General features: G+C 52.8%; 1 protein-coding gene across 2 annotated transcripts in view; it reads right to left on the bottom strand.

The window, feature by feature from the left end:
• Window positions 1-18,891, bottom strand: part of THSD4 (thrombospondin type 1 domain containing 4) — a 564,963-nt gene extending 546,072 nt beyond the window's left edge. The window contains exon 1 of one of the 2 annotated variants that reach the window (XM_025472293.3): window positions 18,759-18,891. The gene's annotated coding sequence lies outside the window, so the exon portion shown is untranslated. Of the gene's footprint in view, window positions 1-17,803; window positions 17,827-18,758 lie in introns of those variants that run through there. The other variant, XM_049104441.1, reaches the window with a different exon arrangement.
• Window positions 18,892-24,110: the final 5,219 nt, after the last annotated feature.

Here is a 24,110-nt window from a genome sequence, read left to right as displayed (position 1 = left end):
TAATAATCAACTAATTAATAACTATGTACCTATTATGAGAGTCGAGAGAAGGATGAGTCAGGGCAGGGTTTCGCTTTATAATCTAGCTTCGGTAGATAAGATTCAGGGACACGGAATCGTCTGAGAAAGGCTAGTGCTATCTAGAACAACATAAGCTAAGTAAGTAGTGTTAATGCAGAGACCCTAAGCACAAATCAAGCTAGTTCAAGAGAAGACTCACTGTAGAGGGCTGGTCAGACATCAGCAAGGAAGAGGGGACATAATAAAATCAGCCTTTAGTCTACACTGGTTTCAAATGAACAATCCAGAGCAGCTGGTGTAAACAGACGCATTGTGACCGGTAAGGCCTAGGTCTGCCAACAACATCCTCATTTATTAGCCAGCTGGCCTTTGGCATCATCCCTTTTGTCTCTCAATTTCCTCATCTGTAAAGTGTGGATAGTGTTTGGAACTACCCATAGGGCTGTTGCATGAAGTGTTTACTAAGACTGGGTGAACTGGGTACTGGACACACACACACACACCCCCAGCACCGCAGGCAGGGTCGCTGCCCTCCAGGAACTTAAGAGTCTAGATGCTGGACAACTATATACTTTAAACAAACTGGAACATAAGTAAATATAAAATTAAAATTGTGCTAATAAGCACCATGAAAGGAAGTCCAAGGTGCCTCACACAGTATATGGGGCAGTGGTCACAGAAGGGCCCCTCAGAGGAAGTGGCCTTTATGCTGGGGCTTGAAGGGCAAGCAGGTGTGGGCCGGGGCGGAAGTGTCAGAACCGCCATCCGCCCCCCCCCCCGCCCCCAAAGGTCCTGCCAGAACAAGAGAGTCGGCACTGGGCCTACATTCCTCCCCATCCAGCCTTTACCAACATCACCAACACCTTTTCCTGCTCCGCCACCATTTCTGCCAACTTTCTCCTCACAGAACTGTGGCTGGCCCTCTGCAGCGGCCCCTATCTGGCATTCCAGTTGTCTGTGGACAAAAAAAATACCAGAACGCAGGCTCCCAACAGCAGGGTCCAACCCACAACTGTCTTCCATCATCAGTCACGTGGAAGAAGGGAAGGAAGCAGCTTTTACTAAGCACCTGATATGGGACATGAGTCATGCTGTTTAATCCTCACAGCAAACCCGAGACCACACAGTGGGTGGAAGGTAGGCCTGGGACTTGAGAACAGATCTCCAACAGCAGAGCTGGTCCTCTTTTCACTCTATTAGACTCTCTGGCTCCCACGTAGCAGGGATTCATGCTTAGCTAGACATTTAGTAAATAAATGAATGGATGAATGGATGGATGGATGGATGGATGGATGGACGGACGGATGCTCTCCTAAGGGGTTGGGTGTGCCTCGAGGATTTGCTGGCAGTGAAACATTTCAGGACATGATTGTTTATTGTGCATGAACATCGCCTAGAACAAAGGGAGCCAAGATGAGCCATTTAATGATCTATTATTTCAGATACTAATAATCGCGGGGCCGAGGATGCTAGCAAATGTCTACTGAGTGGCTACCATGTGCCAACTGGCATTCTCTATGCTTGATACACATTATCCCATTTTATCCTCACAACAGCCTCTTGAAGGCGGTACCAGTGGGAAATGGAGTACAGAGAAGTTAGGTCGCTTTTCCAAGCCACCCAGCTAGTAGGTGGGGGAGTTAGGATTCAAATCCAAGCACCCTGATCACAGACTTTATGCACTAGATCAGGGTAGAGCCTGCCCTCTACCCGCATCCGGACAGGGCTGACTTAAATGATCGGAACAGAGACATCACACGTCTGATTTCTCTGCTCCTGCTGATGCTTGGTCAGTGGTTGCAGACTGCCCTAGAACCAGAAGGAAGGCGCTGACCCTCCACAGAGCGGCCCACCCTCCCAAGCCCTCTGGTAGCTGTCATCATGCCCCACAGCCCTTGCAGGAAACCCGGCCCCAGGCAGCAAGGTATTCAGGGCTGGGGCCCAAGGAGCCCTAGGCCAGGTCACATTTCCAACCTCTTCCAGCTGGGTGAAGCCACCCAGAGGAACATTCCCCTCCCACTCCCTGTGTTCCCTCTGTCTCCTACCCCCTCTGTCTCTCACTCCTCTGCGTTCCCTCTGTCTCCTACCCCGCTGGAGGATCTGTCCTTTCCTCTCTGTCAAAGGCAAGCTCAGCCACATAATTCATTTCTTCCCAACGAACCTCCGTTCTGCAAACTGGCCGGCTCACCCAGAGTAACCTAAAAACCCACCGAATCCAATTTAGGAAAAAAATGTTTGAAGAGCCATTGAAACTCCCTAGATACTTTCAAGCAAACACATCACAGCAGGCCTGGTTACTCAATTAAAGGAAAGGCCTGCCTCTCCTTTCTTACCTGAAGAAATCGGTAATGAGCACAGACTAGCTAAGGGTTCTAATACAAATTGCATCATTTTCATGGTCATTAACATTCATGGGGTTTACATTTGTTTTCAGTCCTAAAAGAAAACGTTTCCCAGGTAACTAAGGAAAATACTCAAGGTCAGAAATATCAGGAAGGCAATAAATAAACAAGCAGGACTCATTCTCGCCTCTGTACAAAGTTGCTTTTTCAATTTCAAATGACATGATCCTACGGATCAAAGGCAGAAATGCATCTGGAGGAAGACCTTTCCTCTTCCCCAAATATTACTTAGGCATTTGATTTACAGCACGTGATAAACCCAACACTTTCTGAAAATAACACTATGATATTCCGCAGCCACCTCCCGAAGCCTGCAACCTGCAATGAACAGCTGTGACGGGCCGCCAGCCACCCTACCTGGGGATCAAAAGCCTCCAGAGACACACCCAGCCCTCCTCCCCACCCTGGGGAATCGACCTCTCCCCAGCACTCTCTGCCGAGAGCAGTTTGTAATCCCTGGGGTGTAGTTACCAAAGGAAACCAGATCAGACTCCCACAGACTTGCTGCCCAGGCCCTCTCCCCAGATCATGACCCGGCTCATTTCAAAAGCCACCGTGGTCAAAGGCAGGTGGCCCTGGGACTAATGGCAGCTGAGCCAACCTCTTGGTCCACCTCCTGTCCTTCTGCTAACAAGCTCAGGTCCTGCCACCTGCAAATGACCTCCTGCCACTCCAGCAAGCACTGTGTACAGCTGTGTGCATGCGCGTACGCAGGTGTATGAACGCACACGTATCAGGGAAGGAGAGTGTGCCAGACGCACCAATGCTAAAAAGGCAGATTCACTGAGGGTAAGTACCACATTCGTCTGTAAAATGGGTCTAGGTGAGACTTCGGGGCTGGGAGGAACACAGCTCATGTGGGATTCTTTCAGGGAAAAAAGCTACCACATATAACAGGTGCCAGCGATAGTCCCATTGTGCAGAAAGAGAAGCTGAGGCTGTGAGCAGTGAAGCAGTATGTCCACAGTCCCAGAGCCAGTAAGTGAGCAGCGGGACCTGAACGCAGGCCCCTCGATGGCTGGGGTCCAGCTTGTCTTTGCAGAACATTGAACCCTCTCTCAGGCCGCCTGACGTCATACATCAAATACGCATTTCCAGGGACGCCTGGGTGGCTCAGCGGTTGAGCATCTGCCTTTGGCTCAGGTCCTGATCCTGGAGACCCGGGATCAAGTCCCACATCGGGATCCCTGCTTGGAGCCTGCTTCTCCCTCTGCCTGTGTCTCTGCCTCTCTCTGTGTGTCTCTGATGAATAAATAAATAAAATCTTTAAAAACAAAATACGCATTTCCAGGAAAACTGCTCACGCGCACGCTAACCTGGTGCACAACACGCAGGCTGCAGCATGGGCCCCGGTGGAGGGAGCCGCTGTGCGTGAGGCTGCGCTCCCCCCTGTTCTCTCCAGGGCGGCTCTGGCCTTGAGTCCAGGACAAGTCCTCAGTACCGGCTCATGGTTGTCCGTCCGGAACACGTCCGGGCTCAGTATGCCTCGGCCCCCATAAATCAGCCAGCCACATGCTCTCTGCCCCCTTGGTGCTCCTGAACATCAGGGTTAAGGATTTGCCTTTTTTTTTTTTTTTTTTTTTTGCTCAGCTCTTGGGCCCTTGGGCTTCTGCATTGACATCTGATTATTATGTCATTATTTTTTTAAGTGATAGAAATCTAGTCAATGGTTTGTAGCAACCGCTGCTGTGCGGTCTATGCCAAAGGCTCCATACATCCTTCCGGAAAGCAGCAGAAGCCTAGCAAATTAGTCTCCCTTCCTTTACACAATTCTGTGATGGGCTGGTATTAGGTAAAGTTGAAATCAGGTGCTGTGATTAAAAGATTACGATAATGGGAAACAGAGCCATGTCATGAATTAAGAAACCTAGAGGAGCAAGTCATTGGAGCCAAAGGTCACACAGAGGTCAAAGGGGACAATACAAGGCAATTGGGTTTAGCAGAATGAAACTATTACCATACCTTTTTTTCTCTAGCTTCAATGGTCATGCAAATCTGTTCTCTTCCTGTCTCTTCTGTCTGGTTCATTGACTCTCCTTGTGATCCAAACCAGGACTAGAAAAATATCAACAATAACAGCCTCCACCAATGAGCTGTGCATGGAAGTGGGGGAAGGGGGCGTAGGGAACTCTGATCTCTCTGATTGTTATCTCACGCTGAGGTCTCAAAAACTCAACATCTCAAGACCTACCCTACCCCTCTCATTCAGACTAGTTCCAGTTTTCTCCAGCTGATGACCCACCCAAGACAAATAACAAAAGGACCCAGCCACCAGCTCTATACCAGGCCCTCCTCCTGCTGAGCCTTCCTACACTTGCATGGTGGCACCACTGTCCTTCCAGTAAATAAAGGCTCAAAGCTTACCTGGCCTTCTGCGTGCCCTAGGCCTGGCCTCTTGCCAACCCTCAAGTCTTCGTTCACATTATCTCTCAGATAAACTCTTTCCTCTCTCTTCCGTCTTTCACCAGCATCATCCCGCTCATTACTGAGATCATTACAGTTAGTGTTGCTCTGACTTCCCTCGTGAACCTTTGTCAAAAATCAGATGGGCGTGTTTCTGGGTTCTCTATTCTGGGCTGCTGACCCATGTGCCCATCCCACAGCCCCAGTACCACACAGTCTGGATTTGTGTAGCTATATGGGTCCTGAACCTGCCAGGCCAATTCCTCCTACTTCATTCCTCTTTTGAGAAATTATTTTTAGAATTAAATAATTTAGAATTAAATTTTAATTAATAATTCTAAATTATTTAATGCTAATTATTAATTAATAATAATTTTTACAATTAAAAATTTAGAATTAAATAATTCTAGATTATTTAATTCTAATTATTAATTATTAATAATTTTTACAATTAAATAGAAATTATTTATTTCTTTGGATTTATCCGGTTGGGAATTCACTAAAACTTCCAGATTCTATGGGTTTGTATCTTCGCCTAACTCCAGGAAGTTTTAGTTTACTGAGTATTCTTCAGTCCTACCTTCTTTCTTCTGTCTTAGGATTTCAGAGACTTTATTATAGTCCTACAGCTCCCTGAGGATCTGTCCTTTTTTTTCCCCTCCCCCAGTCTATTTTCTCTCTGTTGCTCAGATTGGATGATTTTTATTGCTACATCTTCAAATTCACTGATTCTTTCCTCAGTCATCCTTGTTCTGTGGTTGAGCCCATCCCCGTGAGATTTTATTTCATTGTATTTTTCAATTTGAACACTGTCATTTGGTTTTTCTTGATGTCTGTTATTTTTCTGAAACTTTCCATTTTTTCCTCATTTGTCTCAAGCACATTCATAGCCGCTGAAACATTTTATGATGGCTGCTTTAAAAGCTTTGCCAGATAATTCTCACATCCCCATCATCTTGGTGTTGGCCTTGTCTTTTTTCATTCAGTTGGAGATCTTCCTGGTTCTTGGTATGATGAGTGATGTTCCATCAAAACCTGGATGTTTTAGGTATCGTGTTACGAGGCTCTAGATCTTATTTAAACCTTCCATTATAGCTGGCTGCCTTTGGCACTCCTCTCACAGGGGAAGGAGAACCCCATATCATCATGGCCAGGAGAGATGGAAGCCCAAATTTGCCATTTGGCCTCCACTGACATGGGAAGGGGAAGGGGGGACCCATCATAACTGCTCAGCAGAGACGAGTTCTAGCTCTCTAGCAAGTCCCATTGATACTCCCCTGGCTGGAAGGGGTAGGAATGCTTCACTACTGTGCCTCCTATGGCCTCCATTGGCACCATTGAGACTATTGGTGAGAGGGGAAAGGGGGACAAATGGCCTTGTTACTGCTGGGTGGTGGTAAGAGTCCTAACTCTGCACTAGGCCTCCTCTGAACACCCCAGTGGGGAGAAAGAGGGGGGTCCCATTAATGCTCACTGGGAATGAAAGTCCAGGCTCCCCACCTATCTCAACTGAGAAAAAAAGCCCTCAGAAATGGTCTATGTTGTCCCCATTCACTGAGGAATAAAGAATTGGCGACCCCAGAGATGGAGAATGTATTGCTGGCGGTCATACAGCAAGTTCGTGCAAAGTCAGGACGCAACGCCCATGCCCCGGCTCCAAGACCACTTGTCTATAAACCAGAGGGCTCCTAAAGCACAGGAACAATGCCAGCCCCCGGCCAACGTAATAATGAAAAGTATCACTGGCCAAAGGATAGTGGCTGCCTCCTTTTACACCCTGCCAGACCCCAGGCCAGAAAGCACACGTGGTTATGCGCCATTATCCTCTAAACAACACAAACAGACGTCTACTCAAGACAGGCCTTCCGTCCAACACACACAGCAAAAGCCCACTCTCGAGCCAAGAGCTACAGCATCACGGTCACCTTCGGGGCTGGTGGTCTTCCATCTGGAGAGGATCCTGGCCTTCCTACAGTTGGAATCCCTGAAACCAAGATACACCCAGGAGCTGCAGAACTCAGAGAGCCAGCAGGCCAGGCGCCCCCCTCCTGGCTGGAGAGCTGGGTCTGCACCCAGCTGGAGGCGCCTTCCCCGGGCCTGGGGCCTCTGGTCTGGCCCGGGCTGGCTGGCTGGAGGTCTCAGCACAGCACTGCTTATTCTTCGGCGAGGGAAAGCTGGTGACCCGGGAGGGGAAACTGCTTTCTAACAGCCTTTGTTTTCATTTCCCTTTAAAAAGGTTAGTGACTTTACTGCATGTGGAAAGAACCGAAGCACCAGTTTCAAAGAGGCTCAGCATGTTTTGGGGCTGACCAAATATACAGAACTTTTGGGTGGGGAGGAAAAGAAAGGGAAGCGAGGGAACAAAAGTTTATTGCACATCCGCCATGTGCCAGACATATGCCTCGGTGCTCCTTCCACGCCTTTCTCTGGCCCATACAGTAAAAATGCCAGCCAAAATCAAGTTTCATGGCCCTTGCCATAGGTCATCACGCTGTTGAGAGTCGCGCAGAATTGCCAGGCTCCGCAACAGTAAACAATAATAAACAATTTCACGGTATACCATTGGAATCACGAAATAGAATGACATAACGATGTGAGTAAAGTCATTGGATGCCTAAGTTTTGAAATGATATGATTAAAATTTTTTAACTCGTTTAGAATAACTACTTAAAGAATTACAAACTGCGATGAAGTAATTGCCTACCTTGGGATCACCCGAGACAGGCACCACAATCGCTTGATAGAATTTATGAATTAAGCTGCACACTCTCATGAGCACTCGAACTTCTACGAGTGATTTTGTTAGCTACTGGGATGGTTTTGTTTTTTGTTTTTTTTTTTTAAGATTTTATTTATTTATTCATAGAGACAGAGAGAGAGAAAGAGAGAGGCAGAGACACAGGCAGAGGGAGAAGCAGGCATCATACAGAGAGCCTGACGTGGGACTCGATCCAGGGTCTCCAGGATCACGCCCTGGGCTGCAGGCGGCGCTAAACCGCTGTGCCACCGGGGCTGCCCGCTACTGGGATATTTTAACATTCACTCTTTTTTATGATTTATTTTTTTCTTTTTTATGATTTAAAACAATTTTCAAATAGTATAGTCATCTAGGCCAGAGATTAACAACCTCTGACCCATAGGCCAAACCTGACCGACTGTAGGTTTTGTAGGGTTTAAAAAATAGAAAAAAATCAGGATACTATTTTACAACATAAAAATTACAGGACATTTAAACTGCAGTCAGTGTCCGTAATAAAAGGTTTTACGAGAACATAGCCTTGCCCATGTGTTTATGTATTGCCTGCACTGCTCTCACGCTCAGGAAGCAGAGGTGATGAGTTGCAACAAAGCCCGTCCAGCCTGCGAAGCTGAAATACTAAGTGTCTGGCCCTATGCGAAGAAAGGTCTGCGGAGTCCCAAGCTCGGGCTCTGGTGGTGCCGGATAACAAACACACGGACCTCCTGGTGGGACCAGCCGCCGCAGCAGCGGGGCCCTTCGGGGAGCCAGACAGCCGTCCTGAGATGCGCAGCGAGCAGTTCCCGAGCAAGCCCACTGAGCAGCGTCAGAGGTAACGCTGACCCACGGGGGAAAAGCAACATTAGAGCAAAACTACGCTTTCTGAGCATGTGTCCGGCACACCGCACGCCCTTTACATTGATTTTATGGGAACAGAGAAAGCCAATTAGGAGAGATCTGAATCCTGTGAGGTCTTCAGGAATGCAGCCCTCGGATAACACCCAACAGGCTGCTACCCGACCCCCCCCCCCACCCACATCAGTCCCCTGTTGGGGTGAGGGCCCCCTCGAGTCTCTGCACTCCCGCCAGTCGGTTCCACGCCCGGCTCCTGGCCCCCTGCCTTCCTACTGCAGGGTGCTGATCACCGCCCCACCTGCCCCCCGCAGGCAGGGACACCACCTTTCTTATCTTTAAGATGGACAGACGTCCTAGGCTCAGCGAGGCACCTGGGAGGCCCTTTGTTTCATTGTGGGGAGGGACACGCACCGTCTCTAACGCTTAGGGCCCCGCGGCCAGGTAGCTGAAGTTCAAGGAGGCTAAGCTGTTCCCGGGCAGCTGCGCGGGCAGTAAGAAGTCACACCAGTGGCGGCTGCGGGGAGCTGCCCCCCGAAGCGCCCAGGAGGTCGGAGAGCCCTGGCTGCGGGAGAAAGGGAACACAGGTGCTGCCCCCCGAACCACCCCGCAGGGCCCCGGGACCGCAGAGGCCGCGGAGCCACCCTGCCGGGTGAAAGCAGCCAGGCAGCCAAGGCCACCGACGGCCCAATTCCACTTCTGCGGGAACGCCGCATGGACAGCGACAGAAGTCCCTGTGTGGGACTCAAGGTCCACGCCTCACAGAGCCTTTGCTGGGAGGGAGGTGTCGCATCCTCCTGGTGCAGCCTCAGGACAGAACAGAACACCTAACGGACAGAGACCGACAACCAGCCCCCATTCTGTTTCTCGGTGTCCCCACCTGGGCCTCCCAGGTGCACGTCCTCGGAAGCACCCGGTGCAGCATGGAACCTTGTGACAATGGCTCCTGGACTGGTCATTACCTGTCTGGGAGCCGAATTTCCAAACAACATGACATTGGTTGGGGGGTTGGGGGAGGCTGCAAATAACAGCAAGTTGAACAGTCATGTTGGTAGTAACTAATTTTTTTTTCAAATATTTTATCTATTTATTCATGAGAGACACAGAGAGAGAGGCAGAGACACTGGCAGAGGGAGAAGCAGGCTCCCTATGGGGAGACCAATGTGGGACTCGATCCCAGGACTCTGACCTGAGCCAAAGGGAGATGCTCAACCATTGAGCCACTCAGGCGTCCCGGAGTACTAATTTGTTGATTAAGGAAAAACTACCCAGGTCACTAACTAAGATAAAGGAAATTGTCATTATGCCTAGAAATGAGAAGCCTGACTAGGGCAAGATAGTCTGTAAAAGACAGCTGTGCGTGCGCTTACAGGCATTTAAATATCAAGGAGAAAACAGAAGCGTGTAAGCAGCTCGTGTACTACACAGACATGAGGGGGGCTGCGGAGGAGGAGGAGATGGGAGAAATGTTTTGGTAAAGTTACATGTACAGTAAAAGTCAAGTTAAAAACCACATTTGTAAAAAAAAAAAAACACATCTGCAAAATCATAAATTACACAGTCTTTCTGGAAGGCCAATTGGCCCGTATGCATCAAATACCTTTGGAGTATTTGTATCTTTCTTCCCCGAAACAGCACTATGCATTAACAGAAGTACCCCCCCCCCAAAAAAAAGCACAAAACACACAGTTTTATTTGTAAATAATACCGAAAATCCAAAAACGATCCATATGACCCCAGATAGGGGTCTGTTTAAACAAACAGTAACATTTTAAAAAATACTCTGCAGCCATTAAGAAAATCAAGCTTTGGAAGAATATTGAATATTTAGTATCTAGGGCAAGTGTTTACGATTTACTGTTGCATGAAAAAAGTAGTGAACAAAGACTATGTTCAGCATGATACCAATTTTATAAAACTGTGTGTGTGTGTAAGAGAGAGACTACAGAGGCACACGTTACAAATAATGGGCATCGTTGGTTGGGGAATCATGGAGAACTTTCATTTCGCTCCTCTGCGTTTTTCTGTTAGTTCCTAAGTTTTCTTCAATGACTACCCCTTACCTTTGTAATCGGGAAAAAATCAAGCACTATATTGAGGAACCAAACCAGAAAATCAGTAGTGCTGTCATCAGCATGCAGTATGGCCCCCAAGGTCCGTTTGGAGTTTAAAGCGCTGCGGGAGGGGCTCCAGTCCGTTAAGCATCTGCCTCCAGCTCAGGTCATGACCCCAGGGTCCTGGGATGGAGCCCCTGCTCCCAGGGGGGGGAGTCTGCTTCTCCCTCTCCCTCTCCTGCTTGTGCTCTCTCGCTCTCTCTGATAACTACATGGGGGACCCACTGGAGAGGTGGCACCTACATCCTCTCCACGACGTCTCCGGACAGACTTCACCACCAGCATCGGTGCAATGAGGGGTCTGGAGGAGAGCGGCCGGCCAGGCCTGCACCTGCCTCCACCTCCACTCTCGGCTGAAGCCCTGGCTCCACCTGCCCCAACTTTTCCAGTTCTTTCACATCTGCCCACAGTAAAAAAGCAGCCCCTCCTCTGTGCGGCATCTGCTTTGAGAGCGTAACTCCACCCCTTCTCCACGCAATACTGCCCTAGGTTTTGCTTGAAGAGTGGGCTACACAGTGATAAAAAGGAAGGAGGTACTGATCCAGGCTTCAAGACGGGTGAAGACATTAATCGGAGTGAAAGAAGCGAGGCACAGAAGACTGCATAGTGTAGGATTCCACTTTGTCCAAAATGTCCAGAAATGTCCAGAACCCCCAGAGACAGAAAGTAGGTGAGCGGTTTCCAGGGGCCACTGGAGAGGGAGGACGGGGAGTGACTTCTAATGGATGCGGAGTCTCCCTTGAAGGTGATGAAAATACTCTGGGATCACATAATGGGCGACGATTGCACAACTCTCCGTGAATAAACTACAAACTACCGAACGGCACACTTTAAAATGCTGAATTTTATGGCATGTGATTTACAACTACACTTTTTAAGACTTTTAAGTGGGTTACAATTAGACTTTTAAGTGGTTACCATCAGGCTTTCCAGCGGGTCCCGATGAGACAGCAGCACTAACACGCCGCTTAGTTTCCCCAGAGCCCCTGGTTTGCAGCCCGAGGCCTGGAATTCCAAACATCCACTGTGACAGCTACTCGCTGTGTGAGCAGCTCCAAGTCCCTTAGCCTCCCCGTGCCTCAGTTTCTAGGCTGTAGAATGGGAATGATCGTGTCTGGCTCCCACGGATTATTGAGAGCGTGAAGTTAATTAATGCAGGTAAGTCCCCAGGACCTGAAACGGAGCTCGGTCAATGGCAAGTCCCTCCCTGCAGCAGGCCAGAAGAGCCCTTGAACTTCAAGCAGGATGAAACCCTGCGCCTTGACTAAAACATCACTGAAGCCAAGCAGGCCCTGGGTGCTCGTCTGTTCTGACAAAGACGCCAAATGGAGCCAGAGGCTACGTCAGTGCAGGCCCTGGGATCAGACCCAAAGCTGGAAGACACGGCTCCTCCCCAAAGGCTCGTCTTCTAACCAGCAGTAACTTGCACCCCCACCCCGGCCCCGCAGTCCAAAGGGCCTCCTGTCCACTGTCGGGTGTGACCCTTCTCTCAACCATTCGAGAAGTGTTACTATTATTAGCCTCAATCAAGGAGGAGGCCATGGGAGCTCAGAGAAACCAGGACAGGGGACAGAGCTGGGACTTGCATCCGGATCACACCGTCTCCACTGTTTGTTTTGCTCCACAAGCACCTGCCTTCTGCACCTTCAGGCCCTTGGTTCGGGGCTGTCAGGGCACAGCAGGGCTGGCGGCGGGCAGAGCTGGTGCAGAAGCGTCCAGGCCACAGGAGGACGGGGCAGGTGTCACTCCCTCTCCACCACATCTGGCTGCCCAGCTTGGAGGCGCAGAGGACGGCCAGGGAGCCAGCAGCAAAGGGAGGGGAAGGAAGGCATGTGAGGGTCAGGGGTCGAGCCAGCAAGATCAATCAGAGGGTGTGTCGTCCTTTTGCCCACAGGGAGCCTTCCAGGGCTGAAGGAGGAGCCACTTCTCCCCTTCCCAGGAAGATGTGGGGAGGGGTTTAGCCAGAGAAGCCAGGGGGGAATGACAGCAGCACGTCTAAGACCCTGTAAGCACTTTGCACTCTCGGGAATCTCACCTGGGGTCTCTACTGTTATTACCCTCATCTCACAGCTGGGAAAACTGCAGCTGCCCGGGAAGCCCAGGCCGGAGCCCAAGGGCGCTGGCTCCACGGGGCTCGCACCCTCGGCATCCCCGCGCTGCTGCCCGACCCAGGAAGGGGGGGAACCTACCGCTAGAGACGCCGCCCAGCCAGGGCCACGCTCCCTCCTCTTGCCCTGAAATGACATGTGGTCAGAGAGGCACTGTGTTCCAGGAGGGAAAAAAAAAAAAATCTGTCTGGCAACTACCAATTTGTAACCTGCTGATAGGATCAGAAGGTTTCCAAGAAGGAATCAGGTAGAGAAGCCTCCCAGCTGTCCATGTATCCGTGTTCCTAAGAAATTAATCTCTCTTGACCGAGCCTCCAAGAAAAATGGTTAAGTCAAAGGCCTGGCTTGTCACCCCGCCCCCGCCCAGCCCCTGGTAGTCATGTGGCTGCATCCCTGCCATAAATCAAAGGCCATGCTCCCCTTTCATCAGATGCCTGTAGATAATTCCCTCCCGATTTCCCTGCTGGGGCTCAGAAGGCCATGGCCTAAAGGGTTAACATTCTCATTTCCTCTGTCTTTCAAGCCTTAATCCCCATCCTGAGCTGGGTGCATTCCAAGCCCACCTGGAGCAGGTCATGACGAGCCCCAGCCCATGGCTGGCCCTTCATTTCCCCTGGCAGGAGATTAGATGGGGCGCCCATTAATCACTCATTACTTGGGTCCTCACTGCTGGCCAGCCCTCAGGCAGCCGGCCAGCGGGCTGGGAGGGTGGGGCGGCCCCGCCGGCTGTCCGGGCCCAGGCCCCGCGGTGGCCGGTGTCACCCTCCTGTGACAAGACGCCACGGTGTGGGCCTGGCTCCCCGTCCTCTGCACGCCCGCCCGAGAGTGGAGGCACAAGGGGGAGGATACTGTGGGGCACCACTTCAGTGACCAGCTTCCACTCATCGGTGGGGACTGGGATGTGCACAGTATGTTCGGTGGAAAGGTGAGGGGACAGGAGAAAGGCATAAACAGAAAGAGGCCACTCTTCCAGGACAAGTAACCATCAATAGGGAACACCGCTGCCCAACTGCTTCCCACACTCTTCCTTGTTCTTCCTTGAGGAATCTAACGGGAACCAGGGAAGGGTGTGGGATGGGGAGAGGACGTTGAATGGATAATTCATTATTATTATTATTATCATTATCATTATTATTACTGCACAGCTGCAGGTGTTGATTTGTGGGGTTGGAGTATAAGGTCGTAATATTCGGCCCATCAGATACAAAGCCCCTGGACTTGAGGGGACCTGAGATTATATATATATTTTTATAGCACACATATTGAGGGCCGACCGCCTATCAGGCCCTGACCGGGTACAGAGAAGGCGAGAGAAACAGGATGAGTACTGGCCCTGAGCACCTGCTCCACGCCAGGCCTCTGCCTAATTCTCTGGGAGCCTGGGCAGCCCCCACACCAGCCCCCTAGGCTTCGGCCATCCCTTTGTCATGCACGGCAGACACAGAGGAGGGGGGCAAAATAGTCTATAAATCCTTGGAGGAGAATCCTTGGAGGATATGGGAGGTCTGCTGGTGACCAGAGCTCACTCTGGGCCCAGCAGGGAGGGAGTGGCTGGCACCATCAGCCCTATCTGGGAGGTCCCAGCCCAGTTTTTGACCCCAGGAAACCTGGAGCCTCTGGAAGCAACCTGCTGGATCCTTCCCCGTCAGCCCCACTCAGGCCCCCACAGGAATTGGCAGGGAGACCAGTGGAGGCTGGGCTGGCGTACCTTTGCAGGGAAGAGATGGGGAGCAAGCTTTCAGGACCGAACCGAGGATCCCTTTGACTAAAACAGGGCTCTCTGTCTCCGCCTGGCTGGGGCCACGTGCGCCCCTAACCTCACCGTTAAGGCAGGCTGGGGCAGGGGTCCTCAAACCCGGCGTGCAGAGCAATCAATCACTCGAGGCAGTCTTAAAAATGCCAGTTCCCAGGCCCGCCCCCACCCACCCTGGAATCTGAGTGTCTTCCCAGCAGATCCTCGTCCGGATTCAGAGGTTCCACAGGCAACCCCGTTCGGGAAACAGTGATGTAATGGAAAGAGCCCCTGACTTGGAGAGCTGGGTTCTAAGGTGTAGGTTCAAACCCCGAGCTGATGACCTAAGGCAAGTAAGCTGGAGCTTTCTCCCTTGTGAAATGCGGATTATACTGTCTCCCTCATAGGTTGCTGGGAGGATTAAGGCCCCAGGCAGAGCGCACACCAGTGCTCACTGAACGTGACCCGAATGAGTTCATCGGGCCGGCGAGGCTCCAGAAACCGAAGTCAGTTCTAAAGGGCCGGAGCGAGAAAAGAGGGCGACGTGGGCCCAGAAGTGAGGAGGGGTCCCAGCATCAGCCCACAGGGCCCACAGAGGAGGGAAGTGGGGGGAGAGGGGGGTTCTGAAAGAGGGCAAGAGTCAACAAAGTGTCCTCAGGCCAGAGAGCCTCCCACCGCAGGCCCTCTTCCCAGTGCCAGCCTGGGTCATGCTGTGGCTCCTGGCCTAACGTGGCCAATCCGTTGCGGTAACCGAGAGTCAGTAAATACATATGGAACCCTGACATCCACGCAGGTGTAAATGCACATCACAATTCTGCACACAGAGAAGAAGAAAAAAGGTGGGGAAAGAGGAGAGAAGAAGAGAAAGGAGGGCAGGTGCAAGGGAAGGTCCAACCCAGCTACGTTGACAAGTGGTCAAGCCGGCTGGTGCTGGCCGTGGGCTGGAAAGGGTCAGGAAGGAGAGGCCAAGTGGCCACTCTGGAGACAACGCAGGATGCCTGGGACAGGAGGCTGGCTCACCAGGACGTGTCCAGGCTGCATACACGGGACGTGCAAAGGAGGCAGGGGAGCACTTAAGATGGGTTCAGGGAGGCGAGAGGAGTGTGTGCAAGACAGGCTGGAGAACACTTCCTAGCAGAATTTAGAGGAGCAGAGGGGAGGTCTGTATTTCTGAGCTGTGGCTTAGAGGGCACGCGAGACCACCGTAAAGACACCGGGTACATCAGGCAGGGAAGAGGTGGGCTGCTCTTGGGTCGGCAGACTGGAATCTAGACACTTGGAACTGCCGAGACAAAGACTGGCTATCATGTCCCGTCTATCAGGTCCACACCAGCACCTTTACGTCGCCAGGTCCTCGCCCCTCTCTCCGCTCCGCCTGGCATGCCCTCTCCCCCTCCAGCCTCTCCCATCTCCTTGAACTCCTCCTCATGCTTCAAAGCCCTGCTCTAATCCTCTAATTTCCCTAGTTCCTCCCACACAGAAAAAGCATCTCCCTCATCTGCGTCCCCAAGGTTTTGCATTGTTTTGTGGTTACCCTTTTTTTTTTTTTTAGACATCTTTTTCTTTCCCGGGTGGCTATTTTTCATCTGTGGGCCTGTCAACAGATCCAGGGGCAAGGATATTGGGCTGTTCTCAGTTTAAGCCTCATAAAGTAGCAGTCGCTGGAAGACAGCAGATGCCCAAAATTATCGGTTGGAGAGGAATTAAATAAAAGTGAATCCTGGGGAGCCACTGTGATTTCTTGAGAGGAATGATGTGGCGAAATCAGAATTTTAGGAATATTAATCTGTCAGCATGAAAGGAGATGGATTAAAATGAACAAAGTGACTCCTGGCTAGGAGTCAAGAGGGGAGATTATTACTGTAACGTGGACATGGTTTACGTGGAAGGGGGCAGAGGGATGGGCGACAGGAAAGTGACCTCCTGCCATTATCCCAAAAGAATGTGGAAGGAACTCGGTAATGAATTCGGCACACACATGGGGGATGGAATAGGGGACGGAATGGGGGCATGGAGGACACCCAAACACTGAGACTGCCAGCCAACTGGGTGCAAGCGGTGCTGGGGAGCCTGAGGAGGGGAGGGTAGTGCCCCCCTACCCTTTAGGATAATTGGATGCAATCACAATAAGCATTCCTAGGCAACAAAACAACCCTTCCCCCAAAAAACTCCCACCCCAAATATCTAACCCTGTTCTTATCCCCCAACTCTGGACTGTATTTTATTTTACTTATTTTTTCCTAACAGCCAGTTAGAAAGATTTCTTCAGGGCAGGAGATAGTGATGAGGAGACAAATCAGAATGACCCAGGGATGCCCGCTTGGGGGGGGGGGGGCAGCGGTCACGTGAGCGCATCTGACCAGCCCTCCTCACCAGAGGCCAAGCCAGGGGGCTCATTCAGTAGAGGCTTCTGGATGGTGATCACCCAAACTCATTTCCCAGGCCAGGACCTCTGGGAAATCCCAGCTCCAGCCCTGCAGAGGTTTATAGGAAAGTCCCAGGACTCCCACATGCTTCCTCCCATTAATTCCAAGCCTAGGACTTTCTTTTCTTTTTTCTTTTCTTTTCTTTTCTTTTCTTTTCTTTTCTTTTCTTTTCTTTTCTTTTAAGACTTTACTTATTCATGAGAGAGACACACAGAGAGAGGCAGAGACAGAGGGAGATGCAGGCTCCCTGCAAAGAGCCAGAGGTGGGACTTGATCCTGGAACCCCGGGGTCCCGACCTGAGCCAAAGGCAGGTGCACAACCGCTGAGCCACCCCAGGCGTCCCCAAAATTTTGTTTTCTAAAGGAATTCAACTCTGATGCCAACAAAAATCTATAGGAATTGAGCAGAGCCGTATTTAAATCTCGTATTTAAAATGTTGGCTTCTTTGTATCATTGAGACCCGGTAAGATCCTATTAAGCCCCTTCATCATCCCTTTATCAATAAAGACCTACTCAGGCTACGCAGGTTTTAAGAGCTGTGTGATCTTTGCAAAATCTTTAGACTGTTGTTCTGTGCCTGGGTGCCCGCCGCTGTGCGGGGTTGGACAGGGTGATTCCTTAGACCTCTGTCGGGTCTCCGTGTCTCCTACTCCCAACTCCAACAGGCACCCCACAATCATTTCAGCTACCCAGGCTGATTGGAGGCCGGATGGAGGTTTCGGATTCACTTACTGGGGGTGGTGAGGGGGGTCACAGAGACTAGAAGGGATGCAAGCATGCAAATTTAATTGGCAGTAGGGGAGGCTGGGATGGGGGGATTAAAGGAGACCTGGGGGGGGGGGGGTTGCTGGGTGTGGACAGCTCAGGAAAGGCTCAGGAAACACCGGACCCACGAGTTCCAGATGCGAAGCGGGCCTGAGAACGCCCTGCAATCCCCTTCCCCTTAGGGCTGAGGTTGTTTCAAAGTAAAAATCAATCAATCAATCAATCAGTGTAAACTTCCCTACCTGCCGCTCTCTAAGGCTCGCGAGCTCCGTCTGTGGACGCCAGCCGGGCTGCAGGCACCCGGGGGCCGCGAGGAAGTCCCCGAGGCCGCGCGAAGCCCGTGCGCTCCGGTCCCCGGTCCCCGTCCCCGGGCGCTGGGCGGGGGGCGGGGGGCGGGGGTCCCAGCGCGGGCGGCCGTGCACCCGGGCCCCCTCCTCCCCCCGCGACCCGGGGCGCGACCTCGGGGTCCCCCAGTGGGAGGGCGACCCGGGAGCGAGCGGGTCCCCGGGGGAGGGAGGGAGGAGAGGCCGGGACCCCGCGCGCCCGCGCCCCGACACACCCCCGGCCCCGCGCCCACGGCCCCCCCCTCCCGCGCGGTCCAGGGCGCGACCCCGGGGTCCCCAAGCAGGAGCGCGGCCCGGGAGGAGCGGGTCCCCCGGGGGAGGGAGGAGAGGCGGCCCCCCCGCGACCCGGGGCGCGACCTCGGGGTCCCCCAGCAGGAGGGCGGCCCGGGAGGAGCGGGTCCCCCGGGGGAGGCAGGAGACGTGCCCGCCCCCCCGCGACCCAGGGCGCGACCCCGGGGTCCCCCGGCGGGAGGGCGGCCCGGGAGGAGCGGGTCCCGGGAGGGGAGGGAGGAGAGCGGGGGACCCCGCGCGCCCGCGCCCCGACACCCCCCCCGGGCCCCCCCGCGGCTCTCCTCCCCCGCACCCCCGACCCGGGCGCGACCCCGGGGTCCCCCAGCAGGAGGGCGGCCCTGGAGGAGCGGGTCCCCCGGGGAGGCAGGAGAGGCAGGGACCCCGCGCGCCCCCGACCCAGGGCGCGACCTCGGGGTCCCCCGGCGGGAGGGCGGCCCGGGAGGAGCGGGTCCCGGGGAGGGAGGGAGGGAGGGAGGAGAGCGGGGACCCCCGCCCGCGCGGTCCAGGGGCGCCCCGGGGAGGGCAGCGGCGGGCGGGGGTGGACGCGGGGCGCCGAGCTCACCTGGCGGCCGGCGTCCCGGAGCGGAGGCTGCCCCCGCCTGGCCCCCGCGTGCTTCCCGGAGCCGGGCGGCCTCGAGCCCGCCGCATGGACGGCCGCCGCCTCCTCCTCCTCCGCCTCCTCCTCCTCCTCCTCCGCCGCCGCCGCCGCCGCCTCCGCCGCCTGCACGGGCTCCCGCTGCGCCTTGGTCCGGCGTCGGGCCGAGCGGGCGGCGGGCGGCTGCGGTGCGCGCGGAGAGCCGGGCCCCGAGTGTGCGACCGGCCCTGCGGGGACCCGCGCGGCCTCCCCGTCCCTCCCCCGCCCCCGCCCCCCGCCCCGCTCCGGCCTCCCGCTGTCATGGGGCCGCGCCTGCCGCCCCCTGGCGGCCGCCGCGGGAAGGGCCGGCCCGCGCCCCCCACCCCGCCGCGACCCCGGCCCCGGCGCCCCCACCCCCACCCCGACCCCCGGAGAACCCGCAGCACCCGGAAACCCGAGGGCGGCCTAGACGGGAGGGCGGCGAGGGCCCGAGGGAGCAAGCGCGGCCGGTGGGCGGGGATGCGCGGCGGGAGCCCGACAGGGGCCCAGGCGGGAGCCCCGAAGGTCCCAGACGGACCCGCGCATCCTTGTGTTTGGAACAATCACTCTGGCAACAGGATAGGCCTGAGGCTGAGCCCAGGAACCAAGGAAAGTCTCCCTGGGAGCCCGAGCAGGGAAGAAGGCCTGACTCAAAGGGCGCCCGGGTCGCCCTCACTCCTGTGCTCACGCACAAGGTCACAAGGTAAGACCTGCTGGGCCCCTGCAAGGCAAAGGCCAAGGAGAGAGGGCCCTCAAGTTCCCAGCAAGGGGCATGAGGTGTGCACGAAACCCCAGAGTGACCCAGCACCCTGTCTCGTCTTATTAGGTCAGTGTGGGAAGGAAAAAGCCTGCTGCAAACCACCACCACCACCATCATCACTGTCCTCATCAAGCCTTCGTCTGCATATCGAAGCCTTTCCTTTTACTAATTGGGCAGTGTGGTCCCAGGAGGGCGTGAGAGAAGCTAGTTAATGGCAGGAAAATACTAGAGCTTGGTTCCTAACGCAGTGCTCTACTCCTTGCATTCAAACCGAGGTGGTTACTGCTGGTGAGGTAGGAAGCAGTGACGGAGAGGACGCCTGCCCTCCCAGGAGAGGGAGAGGACTGACCTTACACTGCAAGGGGCAGCCTCCCTCACTGTGACTCAGCCTGTTTGTGGGGCCTGCCCCTAAAGCCTGTTCTGAAAGTGCAGGTGCACAGAGGGACAGTGAGAATGGCTGCAGAATGCAAGCTCCCTGCCCCAGAGCCGGGCCCTGCCCCAGAGCCAGGCTGCCCGGGGGTGGGCACGGTGTGTGGGAGCAGAAAGGAGAAGCAGGGGCAGGGAGCCCCAGGGGGAAAAAATGAGCAAAGAGAAACTGGCAGCCCAAGAGATCGGGCCAAAGAAAGAGAACCGACTCCGAGGGCCAGCTGCTGGCCAGGAGCCTGGGCAGAGCCAGTTCTGAGTGATCCGCGCTGGTTCAGATGGGAAGAAGTAATTCCACACTTGATCAAACAGATTTTGATTGGAGGCACCTGGTGTGAGTGGGATTTAAGTAATTCCGAGTGTCATGGGTCCCCTAGGTCCAGATTAAGCGGATCTAACAGCGCTAGCAAATTCTGACCAGTTGAAATCATTTAAAATGGTAGAAAATTTATACAACGTTGGAATGTACTTAACGCCACCGAATTATACACCTAGACACGGGTGAAAGGGTCATTTCTATGTAATGCATATTTTACCACAATTACTTTTTTTTTTTTAAGATTTTATATATTCACTCATGAGAGACAGAGAGGCAGAGACAAAGGCAGAGGGAGAGAAGGGTCCCTGCGGGGAGCCCGATGCGGGACTTGATCCTAGGACCTTGGGAGCATGACCTGAGCCGAGGGCAGATGCTCAACCACTGAGCCACCCAGGTATCCCATTTTACCACAATTCCAACAGAGAAAGCGAAACTAATAAGATTTGTTCAAGTTGGATTGATCCATTAATCCATTTAAAAGATAGACTTGGGACGTCTGGGTGGCTCAGCGGTTTGGTGCCTGCCTTTGGCCCAGGGCGTGATCCTGGAGTCCCGGGATCGAGTCCTGCGTCGGGCTCCCCGCAGGGAGCCTGCTTCTCCCTCTGCCTGTGTCTCTGCCTCTCTCTTTCTTTCTCTCTCTGTATCTCTCATGAATAAATAAGTAAAATGTTTTTTAAAAAAAGATAGACTTACTGCTAAAGATGAAATGAAGAGACGTTCCAGTCCAAAAGTAGCTCAGAGGAGTAAGTGGGGGAGAGGTGCCGTGCGGTCAGGAAATTATACTAGCAGGTGGTATAATCGGGAGATATGCAGAAGCATCTGAAGACTCCTGGAGGGGGGCAGAGGTAGGATGTTCTGTCTCGGCTGAGTCGTCAAGGATGAGGGGAGTTCTGCAGGCAGGGCCTGGTCGGAACAGGCCTTAAGGTCAAGCATATGGATTTTGTAAAAGCAAGCTTTAGACTTACAAATTGCAAGAATAGTACAAGGAATTCCCTTTTTATCTTCTTCCCTTAATGTCAACATCTTGCACAACCAAAGTTCAATTATTATCGACCAGACTTGACCCAGTGGACCTAGGATGCTGCTTCAGAACTTGATTCTGATCCACTTCACACTTGGTCACAGTGTAGTGACTGTATTTGGCTTACCTGTGTTCTCTTTATTCATTTTTTATAGACATTTTTTTAAATTAATGTATTTCTTTGAGAAAGAGAGCGAGCACGCATGGGCAGAGGGGAGGGGTAGAGGGAGAGCATCCTCAAGCCGACTCCCTGCTGACCATAGAGCCCAACGCAGGGCTCCATCCCAGGACCCTGAGGTCATGACCTGAGCTGTCGAGATCAAGAGTCAAACACTTAACGGACTGAGCCACCCAGGCACCCCAAATATTCTCTTTATTTAAAGTCAAGGCTAGGACAGCCCAGGTGGCTCAGCGGTTTAGCACCACCTTCGGCCCAGGGTGGGATCCTGGAGATCCGGGATCGAGTCCCACGTCGGACTCCCTGCACGGAGCCTGCTTCTCCCTCTGCCTGTGTCTCTGACTCTCTCTCTCTCTCTCTGTCTCTCATGAATAAATAAATAAAATCTTTAAAAAAATAAATAAAGTCAAGGCTATACTGTGAAATCCAATCTCATTGTAAACAAAGAGATATTTACATATGCGTAGGCACCGGTGAATATTAATTATGCTGAACAGCAAGTTTGTTTTCTTTCAGTCCTGCTGTATTTCTGCCTTTATCCCAGTATCTCTGTATGTGTAAGTCGGATTGGCAGGATCTGGTCCTCGCATAGGAGATAAGCTAGGGACCCTTGTCAGATAGGCACCTCAGATTAGCAGGGGTCATGTAGCCCAGGTGACTTCCTGGCATGTCAATGTCTTCCCTAGCTGATGTTGTAGAGCATGAGTTGTTAGTTACCCTCTTGCATATCTCCAACGACAAGGGGCTCACTACCTCACAAAATAGCCCATACTATTGTTGGAGGCTCTCTGTTAGCAAGCTCCTCTCCATATGAACTGAAACCATTCCCCTGTAACTGCTACCCAGGCCTCCCAAAATGACCAGAAAAACGTAACTCTCCGGTAATGCGTCAATTCTGGAACATGCAGGACAGTCCCAGTTAATACCTGTCGTCCTGGTATAATTATCAGTTAATTAAAATTAATAGTGCCCTTCACTCCACTGGTTGTCTCAGCTGTGATGAGAAATGATCGGGTCCCACAGAGGACTTGCACTGCCCCCCACCCGTCGCCAAGCCCGTCCACTGCCGAAAGCCACGTCCCGGGCCACCAGCCATTCCTCCCAGGGTGCCCCAGGCCGGGGCACGGTGTTGGCACATGGCAAAGGCTTCCGGATGCTTGAGGGAGAAGCATACTGCTGGGATTTCAGAGCATGTGCAGCCAGAGCAAGAGCAAAGTGGGAGCAACTGCAGGAAGGCAACTCGGGACAACCGGACCTTTGTAGGGAGACATGCGCAGCTCCCATACTTCACTAATAAGCACCGACCACGAATCCTTTTACCAGCAGAACATTTCTTGAGGCTAGAATTCCAAAAATTACACTTTGAAAAACACTGCTCTACGCTCTTGACAAACACTAGTGTTTTCATCCGGATGGCATCTCAGGGGGTTGTGTCCCAGCAGGGAAGGAAACCCCTGTATTATCCGTGCTCTGTTAGCATGCGGAGGTGGAGGGGAAACAGACACACATCCAAACCCCTAATTTCAGGCTCCAGCGAGGTACCAGGACCCATCACAATGCTCATAAAATTGTTCCTCTTATTTTCCTTGGCTGTATACCTTTGTCGACTGTGAAGTCAGGGCAAGCTTGTGCCCAACAAATAATAAGGAAATAAGGGAAGCGCAAAAGCACAAAAACGCAACACGATACGACCGTGTTGTGAGCTGGTAACCTTGTTGTCTGTCGTTTTAAGCTGTTTCTTTTAATTTTTTTTAAAGATTTCATTTATTTATTTGACGGAGCACAGCAGGGGGAGCTGCAGGAGTTAAGTGGGGAGCCCAATATGGGACTCGATCCCAGGACTCTAATATCACGAGCTGAGGGCAGATGCTTAACAGACTGAGCCACTCAGGCGCCCTTGCAGTGCTTCTGAGTGCCTTGGTGAGTATTAAGGAGCCTTTTCTTCCCTGCTGGCCTCCTTAATTCACTTCATTCTCTTCCTCCTCCAGGGGATCTGGGATGTCAACCTAAAGCCAAGTCCCAAGGTCCCATGCCCCTGCCTGGGGCTGGCCCCCTACTTGACCTGTAATCCACAACCACGCAAGAGAAGAGCTGTGGCCACCTGCTTGGAGGACAGAAGCAAAACGGCTTCTAGATGGCATATCAAGCACCAGAGTTGACAGGCTACATTTCAGTTGATCTAATTCCCGTTCCCTCTCTCCCTTCACTCTTCTCCCTTCCTGCCCCATGTCTGGTCAGAGAAGATAGGAAACTTCGTGTTACCTGGTACAAGACAACTTTTGGAATCCCAAATATTCAGATTATTTCTCTTCTCCCTCTTTGCAGGCGATAATATTCACAGGTCGAAGGCATCACCCAGATTGAAGCTGCTTCTCCTCAGGAGCAGCAACACTGAGCAGGAAAGAGTGGACATCACAGCCCCCATGTCCGCAGAATCCCTTTCTCCTTCTGGGACGGATCACTTAGATGAAGACAATTGTCATTTATAGACTAAGTCCACTTGCAAGTGCCTCCTCTTAAACACGAGTGATGGGTCATCCTTTTATTCATCCACCCCAACTATACAGATTGAAGCTGACAATGAATGATTTTGGGAAGAA

Source organism: Canis lupus, chromosome 30 (assembly GCF_003254725.2).
Source record: "Canis lupus dingo isolate Sandy chromosome 30, ASM325472v2, whole genome shotgun sequence".
NCBI classification, from domain to species: domain Eukaryota; kingdom Metazoa; phylum Chordata; class Mammalia; order Carnivora; family Canidae; genus Canis; species Canis lupus.
This window is presented reverse-complemented; position numbering and strand designations above follow the sequence as displayed.